This window comes from Lissotriton vulgaris, chromosome 10 (genome assembly GCF_964263255.1).
Source record: "Lissotriton vulgaris chromosome 10, aLisVul1.2, whole genome shotgun sequence".
NCBI lineage: Eukaryota > Metazoa > Chordata > Amphibia > Caudata > Salamandridae > Lissotriton > Lissotriton vulgaris.
The window spans coordinates 385,584,058-385,600,639 of NC_141698.1; positions in this window are offsets into that span (position 1 = coordinate 385,584,058).

Genomic DNA, 16,582 nt, shown 5'->3' on the forward strand with positions numbered 1-16,582 from the left:
GAGGCGGATTAGCGATTATTTACAAGAATTCCATTACCTGTAGGTTACAAGAAGGAGGGATTGAGGACTGTGAAAGTGCTTACTTCTCACTCCAACTAACTCCCAATAAATCCATGTCTGGTCTTTTGATTTACCGCCCGCCGGGGGCCACAGGTAACTTCGTCAGATCATTACTGGACACCACCACTTCCTCTTGCACCGTGACCCCTAATTTTATCCTGCTCGGCGATTTAAACCTACATTGCGAGGACAGTACTAATAATACTGCGAGGGACCTTATCTCAGAACTGAAAGTACTTGACCTCCATCTGCTCAACTCCGAGGCAACCCACACCAAGGGTCACCTCCTTGATCCTATATTTGCCAATCTAACAAAAATTGAAACTCGCCCTGCACTCCCTCTGCCCTGGTCTGATCACTTTCTCATCCCTTTTATGTGGCAAACCAGTAAACCCATTTGCCACTTGCAAACGCCGAGAGAACGCGACAGACCTTGGTCTAAAATACCTCTTGAAGAATGGACACAGGAGTTGACACGATCTACCCCCTACGCAGATCCTGATCCTGTGTTAGCCAACGATAACTTCACCAACTGGATTACTTCCACCTTGGATATAGTTGCCCCGAAGATAGATCTAAAGAAAAGAAGTACCACTTTTAAAACACCATGGTTCTCACAGGAACTCAGGAACCTTAAGAAAACCTGTAAAATCCATGAGCGTAAATGGAGGAAAACATGGGATCCTATTACCAAGGATGAATATAAAGCAGTGATGAGGACCTATAAAGTGGCGCGGAAAGCAGCCCAAGCCTCCTTCTTTGATAAAAAAATTAAAGCTGCCTCTAACTCTTCTCGTGAGACTTACAAAATAGTTAAAGAGCTCCTCACTATACCCAACACCCTCCCAAACCAACAACCCACAACTGACAGATGCAACCAAGTAGCCTGTTTCTTTCAAAATAAAATCATCAAGATCCTACAGTCACTTCCTCCTTTACACGATGACAATCCCCTGAATGCCCCATCAGTCACTGTCAGCGGCCCTACTTTAGACAATTTCAGTTTACTTTCTGAGGACGATTTTGTAAAAACCCTTTCAGACTTGAAAAGCGGTTCCCCTAATGATCCTGCACCTATCCACATTCTCAAACAAGTTGGACCCACCATTTCGTACCTGGCCACCAATCTTATTAATGCTTCGTTTAATCAGGGAGTGGTTCCCCCTAATTGGAAACATGCCATAGTTAAAGCCCTGCATAAAAAACCGGGTATGTGTCATGAATCCCCTTTTCTAGGCAATGCCCAGATCCTGATTCTGTAAGAAAACCCACCCTTTCCCGTGCACCTGCACTGCCAGTATGTAAGTGTGTGTGCTTTGCATTACGTGTACTTTTCACTTTTTACATGGTTTCTTTGTTTATCTCATCTCATTTCATGACACTTGTATTTTCCTGTTAGGTGGTCTGCTAATTACAGAGTTCCGAGTTCCATGGTAGCTTAAGGTACGTTTTGTTCCAAAGAAATGCCTCATGGAGCGCTCTCAGAAGCTGCGCGCTGGACGCGCTGAATGTGAAAACCGCTTTGAGTTTTCCGCCGCTTCCGAGAGCGCTCTCTGAAGCTGCGCGCAGGACGCGCTGAAGGTGTTAGATGCTTCGAGAGTTTTCTCTAACGTAACGTTACGTGCGCACGTAATTTCTTGGGTGCGGTTAACTATTTAAACCGCACCCAAACTCCAGACTTCGCTTTGCCTCGAGAATTCCTTCGAGAGAGGTCGCGTTTGACATCGTCTGGGAATATTTCTTCTGATGAACGCCGGCCTGCATCTGGAGACTTCCTGAAGATTTCCTGAGACATTGAGAAGACCTGCAAGGACAAGAAAGGTTAAAAGTTAAGTGACACTTTAAAATTATAGGCGCCCTTCGCAAGAAAGAAAGAGACTTTGAAAGAAGTGGTTTCAAGCGGCGCAAGAAAAGGAAAGACTTTGATTGAAAGTAAATGATTCTTGTGATGCTGAACAAGAATAGATTTTTGCAGTTGTGATGTGCAATGTTGTTGATTTAATAACCCCTTTGTTATTTGAAGGTCTTAAAACTGGTGGAAAATATGTTTTAGATTGGGAAGTGTTTTCTTGTCTTTTCTTTGGAGTTGCTTTAACAGGTTATTACGGCGCAGAAAGAATTCCCTGAACTTCCTATTTGAATACCTAAAAGAAAGCAATTGTAAGTAAGTCAGTAGTCTTAGGAGGTACTTAATTCATGTTTAATAGGAACAATTCTAAGATTATCTTCTTCAATTGTAGAGACTCATCATCTGAAACACAGAGCACATTGGATTAGCGTCCGGACAGTTAGCGGACGACGACCCAACACCCCTCCGCCACAAGACAAAGAAATACTGGACCAAGACCAACTACTTCAGATCGCAGGTAGGAGCAACTAAGGTCCAAGACCCCAAGTTTGATCAGAGAGTAGATTAGAGAAGAGATAGGTTCAGGGACCGATTAAACAACCCTTCCTAATTTGTTGTTCGCAGGTCGACAGCAAGTAAATCAACACTTCAACGTCCAGTACCGGCCCTCCTCCCATATTTCTAATTTTATGCTTAGCTGTATTTATTAATCAGCGAGTTTATAGTTAGGGAATTGGGAAGTTGGTCACTTGCGTCTCTGCGGAAATCCTCTGCGTTGCCTTCATCCACTCAACGAATTAAGGTAAGAGACAACGCAGTGAGAACTTGACAGAAGGCAAAGCCCACGAGTAGCTTTTCGCCCAGACGCAATGGACCAAGTTTCCTTACAAGATATTGTCGCTGTCCTTAAGGATTTAAGAGATGAGAATGCATCTCTTCGTAGTGATATGGCAGCCTTACAAACCGCAATACAGCAGAGACCGATTTTAAAACCTGCCACCTTTATAGACACAACCTCAGAGTCAGGAGCTCAGTCGCAGATTCAAGTGGTAACCCCAGTGTCTACGCCTTTAGCACAACCTGAGAGATTTTATGGGGATGTTAATAAATTCTCCATTTTCTTACAGCAATGTCATTTACACTTCCTAGCCAAAAAATCTGCTTTTCCCGATGATTCTTCTAAGGTGGCATTTATGTTATCTTATTTTGGAGTAGATGCAGCTCTTTGGTCAGTACCTTTGGTAGAAAGCGATGACCCCATTTTATATAATTTAAGCAATTTTGAGCGAGCTTTAAAGAAAATCTTTTCTAAACATGTCTTTGTCCAATCCTCAGATAATGAGTTACTCAATTTAAAGCAAGGGTCTTCTGATTTACTTCATTATATCTCTCAGTTCAATCGCCTGGTTTTAGAAGCCAAGTGGCCCTATGATAAAAGAGTTTCTATATTTTACAGAGGCTTGAAAGATGACTTAAAGGACATGGTTACGCAAATTTTAGAACCACCAGAAGACATAAAAGATTTCATTGATTTAGTGGTAAAACTGAATCACCGTCTAGGAGAAAGAAAGGGAGAAAGGGGGAGGAGTGACCACAAGTATCCTTTTGTAAAAGAGAAAAGTATCTCTCCTCGCGAATCTGTCCCCAAACTAGATGCTGTGGAACCTATGCAGATTGGTTCTATAAGAGGTCCCCTTACAAAGGAGGAAAAGGATAAGAGACGTAAGTTAAATCAATGTCTTTACTGTGGAAAGACGGGACATTTCGTTAAAGATTGTCCAACAAGACCCAATAAAGGAAGGACTAAAACTTCTGATGTGGCCTTGATTCAAGAGCTTTCGGAAAACTAGAAGACTCGGTGAAGGTCGAGGTCAGTTCATCGAGTGCAATTCCCAGTTTGGCCTCTACTGTTCCCCCTTTGGGATGTAAACATTTCTGTATTTTAGTGGAATTAAAGAGTTTGAATCCTTCCTCTCCGACTAAAAGAGTAGAAGCAGTTTTAGATTCTGGCGCTACCGGTAATTTTGTTGACACTCAATACTTCTCTCAATTAGGTTTTAAGTCCGTTCAGAAAGATCATCCTGAGATTGTAAGAGCAGTAGACGGTAAGGAACTGACTTCCGGTCCAATAAATAGACAGTCAGAAGTACTGGAAATGGACTGTTCACCAATTCACAGAGAAAGAATTCATTTTGATATTATTGATGCCCCTCAGTTCAAACTAATATTAGGTATACCATGGTTAGTACAACACAATCCTTTAATTGATTGGGCTTCAAAGACAGTGACTTTTAGATCTACTCATTGTATCAATAACTGCTTTCAATTGAATAAGTCTAATGATACAATTCAAGGATTTGACTTTAGTTCGGACTCTTCTAGTGTTTTGGCTCTCGAGGGGGTCCCTTCAGTTTACTCCGATCTAATTGATGTATTCGATAAGAAAAAGGCCAATACCCTTCCACCACACAGAGACTTTGACTGTAGGATTGATTTGGTTCCCGGAGCAACTCTACCCTGCAGTAGGATTTATGCCTTAACAGAAAAGGAAAACGTGCATCTCAGAGAATATTTAGATGAATATCTTGCAAATGGTTTCATTAGGCATTCTAGATCACCTGTGTCATCTTCTCTTTTTTTTATTCCAAAAAAAGGAGGTGAGTTGCGCACGTGCATCGACTATAGAGCCTTGAATAATGTGACAATCAAAAACCGATACCCATTGCCTTTGATTCCTACTCTGTTAGATCAGGTTTAGAGGGCAACCATCTACACCAAGTTAGACTTACGCGGAGCTTATCATCTCGTAAGAGTTCGGGAAGGCGATGAATGGAAGACGGCCTTCCGCACAAAATTTGGCCTTTTCGAGTATCAGGTCATGCCTTTCGGACTGTGCAACGCTCCAGCAGCGTTTCAATTTTTCATCAACGAGGTGTTACATGAGTACATAGATGTTTGTTGTGTGGTTTATATCGATGACATTCTGATATTTTCTAATTCTGAAGAAGAACATGTTCATCAAGTGCGTGCCATTCTTCAAAAACTACTTGCAAATTCTCTGTTTGTTAAATTGGAAAAGAGTCAATTTCATGTCACAAAAGTAGAGTTCCTGGGCTATGTCATAAGCCCTAAGGGAATTGAAATGGACCCAAAAAAGGTAGAAGCTGTAGACTCCTGGTCCAGTCCCACTACGGTAAAACAAGTACAGAGTTTCCTAGGGTTTGCTAATTTTTACCGTCGTTTTATTCAAGACTTTTCCCAAATAATTACTCCAATTACTAAACTTCTTCGAAAAGGAGTAAAATTTATTTGGTCTGATCAGGCGGAAAAGGCCTTCCAGGAATTAAAGAAAAAATTCATTTCAGCTCCTATTCTGTGTCATCCTGATCCCAGTCAACCCTTTATTGTAGAAGCGGATGCTTCACAATATGCTTTAGGAGGAATTTTATCTCAACGGGATAAAAACACAGGACAAATGCATCCTATAGCTTTTTATTCCAGAAAATTGTCTCCGGCTGAATTGAATTATGCTATAGCTGACAAAGAACTTTTGGCAATAAAAGCAGTTTTCGAGGAATGGCGCCACTACCTGTTAGGAGCTCGTCATCCTATAACGATATACACTGATCATCGAAATCTCCAAGTGTTAAAATCTGTAAAGGCTTTAACTGCTAGACAACTCAGGTGGTCAATGTTTTTTAATGACTACAATTTTGTGATCACATACCGACCCGGAAAGGAAAACTTAAAGGCTGATGCTTTATCTAGAATGGGATACAATTCACCAGACTCTTCTTCAGAAGAAAGTCAACCAATCTTGCCTGTGTCACGGTTTCAAGCTTGTTTAACCTCTAGTGATGTCATAGCTGAAATCAAAAAGGAGTTAGACAAGAAAGGTTTTGATCATTGGAAGAAAGAGATACCTTTCCTACAAGTAAGAGATGAGTTAATGTACATGCATGATTTAATCTTTGTACCTACTGAGTCGATAAGAAAAGACATCCTTCATTGTCATCATGACACTTCTCTTTCTGCTCATCCTAGCAAGATAAAAACTTATGAGCTCATAAAGAGAACCTTTTGGTGGCCGTCTATGTTTAAAGAAGTTCAGACCTTTGTGGAAACTTGTGGTGTTTGCAGTCAAAATAAACCGTCACATCAAGCTCCTAGTGGTTTGCTAACCCCTCTTCCAATTCCACCTCATCCATGGCACACTATTTCTTTAGATTTTATAGTTGAGCTTCCAAAGACCAATAAAGGCTATACTACTATCTTAACGATTGTAGACCAATTCTCTCGTATGGCTCATTTTATCCCTCTAAAGAAATTACCTACTGCTTTGGAATTAGCACATCAGTTGATGGTAAATGTCGTTCGATTACATGGAATCCCTTCTGTGGTGATTTCTGATAGGGGATCTCAATTTATTTCCCATGTTTGGAAAAGTCTGAGCTCTTTATTGAATATGGAAGTTAAACTATCCTCAAGCTATCACCCTCAAACTGATGGTCTAACGGAACGAACTAATCAGACCATAGAACAGTTTATTCGTTGTATGTTAACCTCAGAAGAAGGGGAATGGTCAGATTTGTTAAGTCAATTAGAGTTTGCTTACAACAATGTAGATCATACTTCCCTCGGAATGTCCCCATTCTTTTGTAATTTTGGTTTCCATCCTAAAAGTTTTCCGTGTACTTCTAATAAAGAATGTTCAGTGCCTACTATTTCAGAATATGTTTCCAAATTATCCTCTATTCAAGATCAGGCAGCTTTCCATCTAGCTCAAGCCAAAGAAATTCAAAAGAAATCTGCAGATAAACATAGGACAAAGCAACCAGAATATGTTCCTGGAGATAAAGTCTGGTTAAGTACTAAGAACTTAAAACTTAAGGGTCAGCACAAATTTAACCCGAGGTTCATTGGTCCCTTCTCAATCGAAAAGGTAGTGAATCCAGTCTGTGTAAAGTTGATCCTACCCAGAAAATATCAAATTCATCCAGTATTTCACGTGTCTTTAGTGAAACCCTTTAACCCACAAACACGTTTTAGCAAACCACCTGCATCAGTGATTATAGATGGTAACCCAGAATTTGAGGTGAAAGCAATCTTGGACTCCAAAAGAGTCAGGGGAAAGTTTTTCTATCTAGTCGACTGGAAGGGTTATGGTCCTGATGAAAGGTCGTGGGAACCTTTAGAACATTTAAAGAATTCTCCTCGATTGGTAAAATCTTTTCATGTGAGACATCCGAACAAACCCAAACCTATAGTACCAGTTTTGGGGGGGATCTTGAGGAGGGAGTACTGTCATGAATCCCCTTTTCTAGGCAATGCCCAGATCCTGATTCTGTAAGAAAACCCACCCTTTCCCGTGCACCTGCACTGCCAGTATGTAAGTGTGTGTGCTTTGCATTACGTGTACTTTTCACTTTTTACATGGTTTCTTTGTTTATCTCATCTCATTTCATGACACTTGTATTTTCCTGTTAGGTGGTCTGCTAATTACAGAGTTCCGAGTTCCATGGTAGCTTAAGGTACGTTTTGTTCCAAAGAAATGCCTCATGGAGCGCTCTCAGAAGCTGCGCGCTGGACGCGCTGAATGTGAAAACCGCTTTGAGTTTTCCGCCGCTTCCGAGAGCGCTCTCTGAAGCTGCGCGCAGGACGCGCTGAAGGTGTTAGATGCTTCGAGAGTTTTCTCTACCGTAACGTTACGTGCGCACGTAATTTCTTGGGTGCGGTTAACTATTTAAACCGCACCCAAACTCCAGACTTCGCTTTGCCTCGAGAATTCCTTCGAGAGAGGTCGCGTTTGACATCGTCTGGGAATATTTCTTCTGATGAACGCCGGCCTGCATCTGGAGACTTCCTGAAGATTTCCTGAGACATTGAGAAGACCTGCAAGGACAAGAAAGGTTAAAAGTTAAGTGACACTTTAAAATTATAGGCGCCCTTCGCAAGAAAGAAAGAGACTTTGAAAGAAGTGGTTTCAAGCGGCGCAAGAAAAGGAAAGACTTTGATTGAAAGTAAATGATTCTTGTGATGCTGAACAAGAATAGATTTTTGCAGTTGTGATGTGCAATGTTGTTGATTTAATAACCCCTTTGTTATTTGAAGGTCTTAAAACTGGTGGAAAATATGTTTTAGATTGGGAAGTGTTTTCTTGTCTTTTCTTTGGAGTTGCTTTAACAGGTTATTACTGCGCAGAAAGAATTCCCTGAACTTCCTATTTGAATACCTAAAAGAAAGCAATTGCAAGTAAGTCAGTAGTCTTAGGAGGTACTTAATTCATGTTTAATAGGAACAATTCTAAGATTATCTTCTTCAATTGTAGAGACTCATCATCTGAAACACAGAGCACATTGGATTAGCGTCCGGACAGTTAGCGGACGACGACCCAACACCCCTCCGCCACAAGACAAAGAAATACTGGACCAAGACCAACTACTTCTGATCGCAGGTAGGAGCAACTAAGGTCCAAGACCCCAAGTTTGATCAGAGAGTAGATTAGAGAAGAGATAGGTTCAGGGACCGATTAAACAACCCTTCCTAATTTGTTGTTCGCAGGTCGACAGCAAGTAAATCAACACTTCAACGTCCAGTACCGGCCCTCCTCCCATATTTCTAATTTTATGCTTAGCTGTATTTATTAATCAGCGAGTTTATAGTTAGGGAATTGGGAAGTTGGTCACTTGCGTCTCTGCGGAAATCCTCTGCGTTGCCTTCATCCACTCAACGAATTAAGGTAAGAGACAACGCAGTGAGAACTTGACAGAATGGACCCCACAGATTTGACTAACCTCCGCCCAATTTCACTCCTTCCTGGTTTAAGTAAGATAGCTGAGAAGGTAGTTAACAAGCAATTGTCTGCCTTCCTTGAGACCAACAACCTCCTTCGACCCACTCAGACAGGCTTCCGCCCAGGCCAAGGGACGGAAACAGCCCTTTTGAAGGTTGTTGAAGAGGCAAGATGCATCTTGGATTCGGGAGGATCAGTGCTACTGATCCTCCTGGATCTAAGCGCTGCATTCGATACGGTGGACCACAAAACCCTCATTAAACGCCTCTCCGGTGTGGGTGTAAGGGGCACAGCCCTTTGCTGGTTCTCGTCGTTCTTAAAAGACAGAACATTTCAGGTCTGTGAAGGAATTGTGCGATCCGATACTCTCCCTCTCCAGTGTGGGGTCCCCCAGGGCTCTTCATTGAGCCCTACACTCTTCAATATATACATGGCCCCCCTGGATGACGTGGTCTCCCCTTTTGGGATAAAAGCCGTCACATACGCTGACGACACCCAAATGATCGTATCATTCTCCCTGGAAGAGGACAAGGTAAAAAATCTCCACGACTGTTTAGAGGGTATTCATGCATGGATGTCCGCCTCAAGGCTTAAGCTCAATGGTTCGAAAACTGAGCTCATGCTGTTGGGAAATAAAATATCTTCTCTTCCATCTGCCATGTGGCCAGCATGCTTAGGTCCTCTCCCTCAACCCAAGACTGAATTAAAAAGTCTAGGTTTCTGGCTTGAACAGGACCTTTCCCTCAAAACGCAAGCGAAAAAAACAGCCGGTACCTGTGTGGGGTTACTGCGTTCCATCAGAAAGATCCTCCCTTTACTTCCAGGACCCTCTCAGAAATTGCTTGTTCAAGGTCTAGTCTTATCAAGACTAGATTATTGCAATGCTCTCTTTCTTGCTGCCCCGGAATCCACGATCAACATTCTGCAAAGAACACAGAATGCCGCAGCCAGGATTCTCACTGGGACCTCTCGCAGGGTCTCAGCTAAACCCGCCCTCAAGGCACTACATTGGCTGCCGATCCGCGAAAGGGTCAAGTTTAAGGCCCTCTGCACGGCCCATAAAGCTTTGCAAAATCAAGGGCCTCCAATGCTAAAAAACATGATCTTTCCATACAGACCTAATAGGCCCCTTCGCTCAGCTCAAGGCCATCTGGCCACGGTCCATAAAATCAAAAAAGCCCGGACTGGAGGACGCCGTTTTTCGGTCACTGCGGCCACCTCCTGGAATGCTCTGCCATTTCACCTCCGCTCTGAGGCCAATCTGCTGAAATTTCGCAAGCTCCTAAAAACCCACCTCTTCCCGCAATAATCTTCTTCTCTTTCCCCGTCTTTCCCCCTCAGTAGTTCTGCAATATCAGCGCTGGGACGCTCACGGGCAGCCATGCGCTATATAAGTCCCAAATTTCATTTCATTTCATATCGCCATTGTCTAACCCAGGGTGGTGTGGAGTGCAAAAAAACGATGGATTTGGGCCCAGATCTTTGGACTGGGATGAATGTGTGACATTGATCCACATTCGGTCCATCACCTGTTTTGTTTTCAATTGCCGCCCTAAGTGCGCTGGGGATGCCCAGACGTGGGTCCCAGGCACTCCACACCACTGGAGTCAAGCTAGCCGGGCTGATGAGAGGTGTTACCTCGAAACCGGTCCGGTCCTCGGATGCTTGATTCCGTTCTGGGAAGGACATGGCTTTTGTAGTTCGGACTGGACTGTTCCCATGGGGCACAGGGTCAGAGCTGATTTGCATATCGCCATTGTCTAACCCAGGGTGGTGTGGAGTGCAAAAAAACGATGGATTTGGGCCCAGATCTTTGGACTGGGATGAATGTGTGACATTGATCCACATTCGGTCCATCACCTGTTTTGTTTGCAATTGCCGCCCTAAGTGCGCTGGGGATGCCCAGACGTGGGTCCCAGGCACTCCACACCACTGGAGTCAAGCTAGCCGGGCTGGTGAGAGGTGTTACCTCGAAACCGGTCCGGTCCTCGGATGCTTGATTCTGTTCTGGGAAGGACATGGCTTTTGTAGTTCGGACTGGACTGTTCCCATGGGGCACAGGGTCAGAGCTGATTTGCATATCGCCATTGTCTAACCCAGGGTGGTGTGGAGTGCAAAAAAACGATGGATTTGGGCCCAGATCTTTGGACTGGGATGAATGTGTGACATTGATCCACATTCGGTCCATCACCTGTTTTGTTTGCAATTGCCGCCCTAAGTGCGCTGGGGATGCCCAGACGTGGGTCCCAGGCACTCCACACCACTGGAGTCAAGCTAGCCGGGCTGATGAGAGGTGTTACCTCGAAACCGGTCCGGTCCTCGGATGCTTGATTCCGTTCTGGGAAGGACATGGCTTTTGTAGTTCGGACTGGACTGTTCCCATGGGGCACAGGGTCAGAGCTGATTTGCATATCGCCATTGTCTAACCCAGGGTGGTGTGGAGTGCAAAAAAACGATGGATTTGGGCCCAGATCTTTGGACTGGGATGAATGTGTGACATTGATCCACATTCGGTCCATCACCTGTTTTGTTTGCAATTGCCGCCCTAAGTGCGCTGGGGATGCCCAGACGTGGGTCCCAGGCACTCCACACCACTGGAGTCAAGCTAGCCGGGCTGATGAGAGGTGTTACCTCGAAACCGGTCCGGTCCTCGGATGCTTGATTCCGTTCTGGGAAGGACATGGCTTTTGTAGTTCGGACTGGACTGTTCCCATGGGGCACAGGGTCAGAGCTGATTTGCATATCGCCATTGTCTAACCCAGGGTGCTGTGGAGTGCAAAAAAACGATGGATTTGGGCCCAGATCTTTGGACTGGGATGAATGTGTGACATTGATCCACATTCGGTCCATCACCTGTTTTGTTTGCAATTGCCGCCCTAAGTGCGCTGGGGATGCCCAGACGTGGGTCCCAGGCACTCCACACCACTGGAGTCAAGCTAGCCGGGCTGATGAGAGGTGTTACCTCGAAACCGGTCCGGTCCTCGGATGCTTGATTCCGTTCTGGGAAGGACATGGCTTTTGTAGTTCGGACTGGACTGTTCCCATGGGGCACAGGGTCAGAGCTGATTTGCATATCGCCATTGTCTAACCCAGGGTGGTGTGGAGTGCAAAAAAACGATGGATTTGGGCCCAGATCTTTGGACTGGGATGAATGTGTGACATTGATCCACATTCGGTCCATCACCTGTTTTGTTTGCAATTGCCGCCCTAAGTGCGCTGGGGATGCCCAGACGTGGGTCCCAGGCACTCCACACCACTGGAGTCAAGCTAGCCGGGCTGATGAGAGGTGTTACCTCGAAACCGGTCCGGTCCTCGGATGCTTGATTCCGTTCTGGGAAGGACATGGCTTTTGTAGTTCGGACTGGACTGTTCCCATGGGGCACAGGGTCAGAGCTGATTTGCATATCGCCATTGTCTAACCCAGGGTGGTGTGGAGTGCAAAAAAACGATGGATTTGGGCCCAGATCTTTGGACTGGGATGAATGTGTGACATTGATCCACATTCGGTCCATCACCTGTTTTGTTTGCAATTGCCGCCCTAAGTGCGCTGGGGATGCCCAGACGTGGGTCCCAGGCACTCCACACCACTGGAGTCAAGCTAGCCGGGCTGATGAGAGGTGTTACCTCGAAACCGGTCCGGTCCTCGGATGCTTGATTCCGTTCTGGGAAGGACATGGCTTTTGTAGTTCGGACTGGACTGTTCCCATGGGGCACAGGGTCAGAGCTGATTTGCATATCGCCATTGTCTAACCCAGGGTGGTGTGGAGTGCAAAAAAATGATGGATTTGGGCCCAGATCTTTGGACTGGGATGAATGTGTGACATTGATCCACATTCGGTCCATCACCTGTTTTGTTTACAAGTTTGCACATAGCAAACTCGACCCGCACTCCCCACACATCAGGAACTACCATGGACAAACATATTCCCCATGTATGCCTATGGGAGGGCAGGCCACTTTAACCACACATACACAGAGAGCGCACGCACTTTACACTGAACCACAGTGAAAAAGTGAGCAGCGGCCTAAAATGACAAACACCAAGTTGCAGAAACGGGCTAGGCACATGCAAAAAGTTTCGGGGTGAACCTGCCAAAAGGGCCAAGTCCAACACTCCTTTTGGCTGGAGATGTACAACCTCTGGGAACAGCATGTGTCTACCTGTGTCCGTTATGTCTAGTCTATCTACTGAGTCAACGTTTTATTACCTAGCACTTCATTTGCCGCATCTTGCATTTATTTCAATGCTTAGTCTAGTGACGAGTTTTTAATTGTATTTGTGTGTACTGTCAGTTTTTATCCTATTGACTTGTGTGTTTTGGTTTTTTAATTGTATATGTTGGGTCATTCATTCACTGTATTTTGACTGTATTCTTTATGAAATGTTCACTTTTCTGGCATTTAGTGGCTTAATAAAGTATTTCTTGACTTGACTTGTACAACTTTTTGTTGGCAGTAAACAATAGAAGAAGATAAAAAAATGCACACAAAGCAACATAACAACACAATAAAAACATAACAGGGCGTGACACAACAAGCTGAAGAAAAGAGCAGCACAAGAATGACAGAAACTTTTTTTAAGTGAAAAGACCAATAGCAAGCTTATTTTTTAACTAAACATGATATGGGTGCAAATAAGCAATAACCACATAATATAATATAAGTAAAAATAGGGAGGACCACATAACTTTAGAAAAATATATTCTCAATTTATTTTTTTCTATTTTTTCTATAAAAAGCTTTGTTTGTTCATTCATTTACATTATTTTTGTTCAAGACAGTGAAGAATTTTTTTATTACCATTTTAAGTGACAACAACAATACATACAATTAAATATTGACAAAAGAGAAATTATCTTGATATTATCAAATGTATCCTTTTCTTGATCATATATAGTAGTCCTCAATAGATTTAAAAGGACACGCAGATGACGATAACTTGATGATGGCAAGCTGTAGATGGGAACTACGTGTATTTTGCCACTACTGCCTTCATCAGGGAATCGTCTATGCAAAGAAATCTGATAGTTGAAAGCTTGAAAGATGATACGCTATCTTAGCCTGTTGCTCGAAAAGGTAGTCAAGCAAATTCAATAGGGAGAATGGTAAGGATCCTACTGCTGACAGCTCATGTTGATCATAAGCGATGAGCTGATTTCAAAATGCTGTGGACCCATGTCCACTAATGTTGGAGGATGAACTCTTGCTTTTTCATGTGGATGACTCTAAACTCGAATTCTCCGCCTAGATTCTATTCCTTATAAGAAGAAATGTGGTGCAGGAGATTTTGTGGTGAATAATGAAGATACTCCCACAAATAAATATACGTGCCAGGTATACACCATATTAAAGAAATGGTCATCACCAGGGCAAAACTGCTTTGTGATGCTTGATATAATGCCAAAAGTGCACTACAGTAAATAAATGGTCTTCACCACGGCCAATGAAATGCTTTGTGATGCTTCATATTTACTTGGAAATCCAATCCGTGGTGTAAATGATATGCTCCTCATTTTTAAAATGCCAAGAATGACATACAACCCAATAACTTTGCAGCTATGCAGTTATGCAGCACAAAAAGCAACAGAATGCATCACCACCAAAATGACAAAGGGTATGAAATATTGCCAATCAAAAATGACCTGGTACAATATCTCAATAGTGTACTTCTTTTGAGGGATTTAAGGACCAGAGGAAAGACCCCAGATAGATAAACAAGAGGTGCCCAGATGGACTTTTGCAAGCTGGCACCACCTAAATCAAAGCGAATCTCTATTGCAGAGGCTTAACTCCCTTAAAGGTCCTTCATTTTGGCTCAGGCATCACCAGTTGCTTAAGTGACTCATTTTCAGTTATCCTATTCCTTATCTCTCAAAGTTGCACTTTAAGGTCTATTGTGTCATGGTGTCTTTCCCCCCTTTGTGTTTTTTGCAATTTTCACCCCGAGTGTGCTGGGTATACTCAGACGTGAGTCCCAGGCTCTCCACACCACTGGAGTCAAGCTATCCAGGCTGATGAAGGCTGATAGCCAGAAACCGGTCCTTGGATGCTTGATTCCGGTCTGGGAAAGACATGGCTTGGTAGGGTGGACTGGACTGTTCCCATGAGGCACAGAGTCAGAGCTGATTTGCATATAGCCAGTGTCTAACCCAGGGTGGTGTGGAGTGCAAAAAAACAATGGACTTAGGCCCAGATCCTTGTACTGGGGTGAATGTATGACATTGTTCTACATTCTGTCCATCAACTGTGTTTTTTGCAATTTTCACCCCGAGTGTGCTGGGTATACTCAGACGTGAGTCCCAGGCTCTCCACACCACTGGAGTCAAGCTATCCAGGCTGATGAAGGCTGATAGCCAGAAACCGGTCCTTGGATGCTTGATTCCGGTCTGGGAAAGACATGGCTTGGTAGCTCGGACTGGACTGTTCCCATGAGGCACAGGGTCAGAGCTGATTTGCATATAGCCAGTGTCTAACCCAGGGTGGTGTGGAGTGCAAAAAAACAATGGATTTAGGCCCAGATCCTTGTACTGGGGTGAATGTATGACATTGTTCTACATTCTGTCCATCAACTGTGTTTTTTGCAATTTTCACCCCGAGTGTGCTGGGTATACTCAGACGTGAGTCCCAGGCTCTCCACACCACTGGAGTCAAGCTACCCAGGCTGATGAAGGCTGATAGCCAGAAACCGGTCCTTGGATGCTTGATTCCGGTCTGGGAAAGACATGGCTTGATAGTTCGGACTGGACTGTTCCCATGAGGCACAGGGTCAGAGCTGATTTGCATATAGCCAGTGTCTAACCCAGGGTGGTGTGGAGTGCAAAAAAACTGTGGATTTAGGCCCAGATCCTTGTACTGGGGTGAATGTATGACATTGTTCTACATTCTGTCCATCAACTGTGTTTTTTGCAATTTTCACCCCGAGTGTACTGGGTATAATCAGACGTGAGACCCAGTCTCTCCACACCACTGGAGTCAAGCTATCCAGGCTGATAGCCAGAAACCGGTCCTTGGATGCTTGATTCCGGTCTGGGAAAGACATGGCTTGGTAGTTCGGACTGGACTGTTCCCATGAGGCACAGGGTCAGAGCTGATTTGCATATAGCCAGTGTCTAACCCAGGGTGGTGTGGAGTGCAAAAAAACAATGGATTTAGGCCCAGATCCTTGTACTGGGGTGAATGTATGACATTGTTCCACATTCTGTCCATCAACTGTGTTTTTTGCAATTTTCACCCCAAGTGTGCTGGGTATACTCAGACATGAGTCCCAGGCTCTCCACACCACTGGAGTCAAGCTATCCAGGCTGATGAAGGCTGATAGCCAGAAACCGGTCCTTGGATGCTTGATTCCGGTCTGGGAAAGACATGGCTTGGTAGTTCGGACTGGACTGTTCCCATGAGGCAAAGGGTCAGAGCTGATTTGCATATAGCCAGTGTCTAACCCAGGGTGGTGTGGAGTGCAAAAAAACAATGGATTTTGGCCCAGATCCTTGTACTGGGGTGAATGTATGACATTGTTCTACATTCTGTCCATCAACTGTGTTTTTTGCAGTCTTTCCCCACACACACAGGTAGTGTACCCTTGTTAGCAGGAGGAGTGTGGAAACTCAGGGTGGTAAGAAATGTGTCTATCCCCGCAGATACCATAACTTTCAGTCATAGAAATCTGAGGAAAAAGTGTGTTTCTTCCCAAAGTTTGACAGTTGCAAAGGGTTCTCTGTAAAATTAGCAGGTGAGAGCAACAAAAGTCATGCACAGCTGGACTCCCCTGGATGTCCAGTTTCCAAATATTTTCAGTTTTGCTAGGTTTCCCTAAGTGTCGGCCGAAATACAGTCCACAATCCACAACTACCAACATTCCCCAAAAAAGGCCAGTTTTCAGT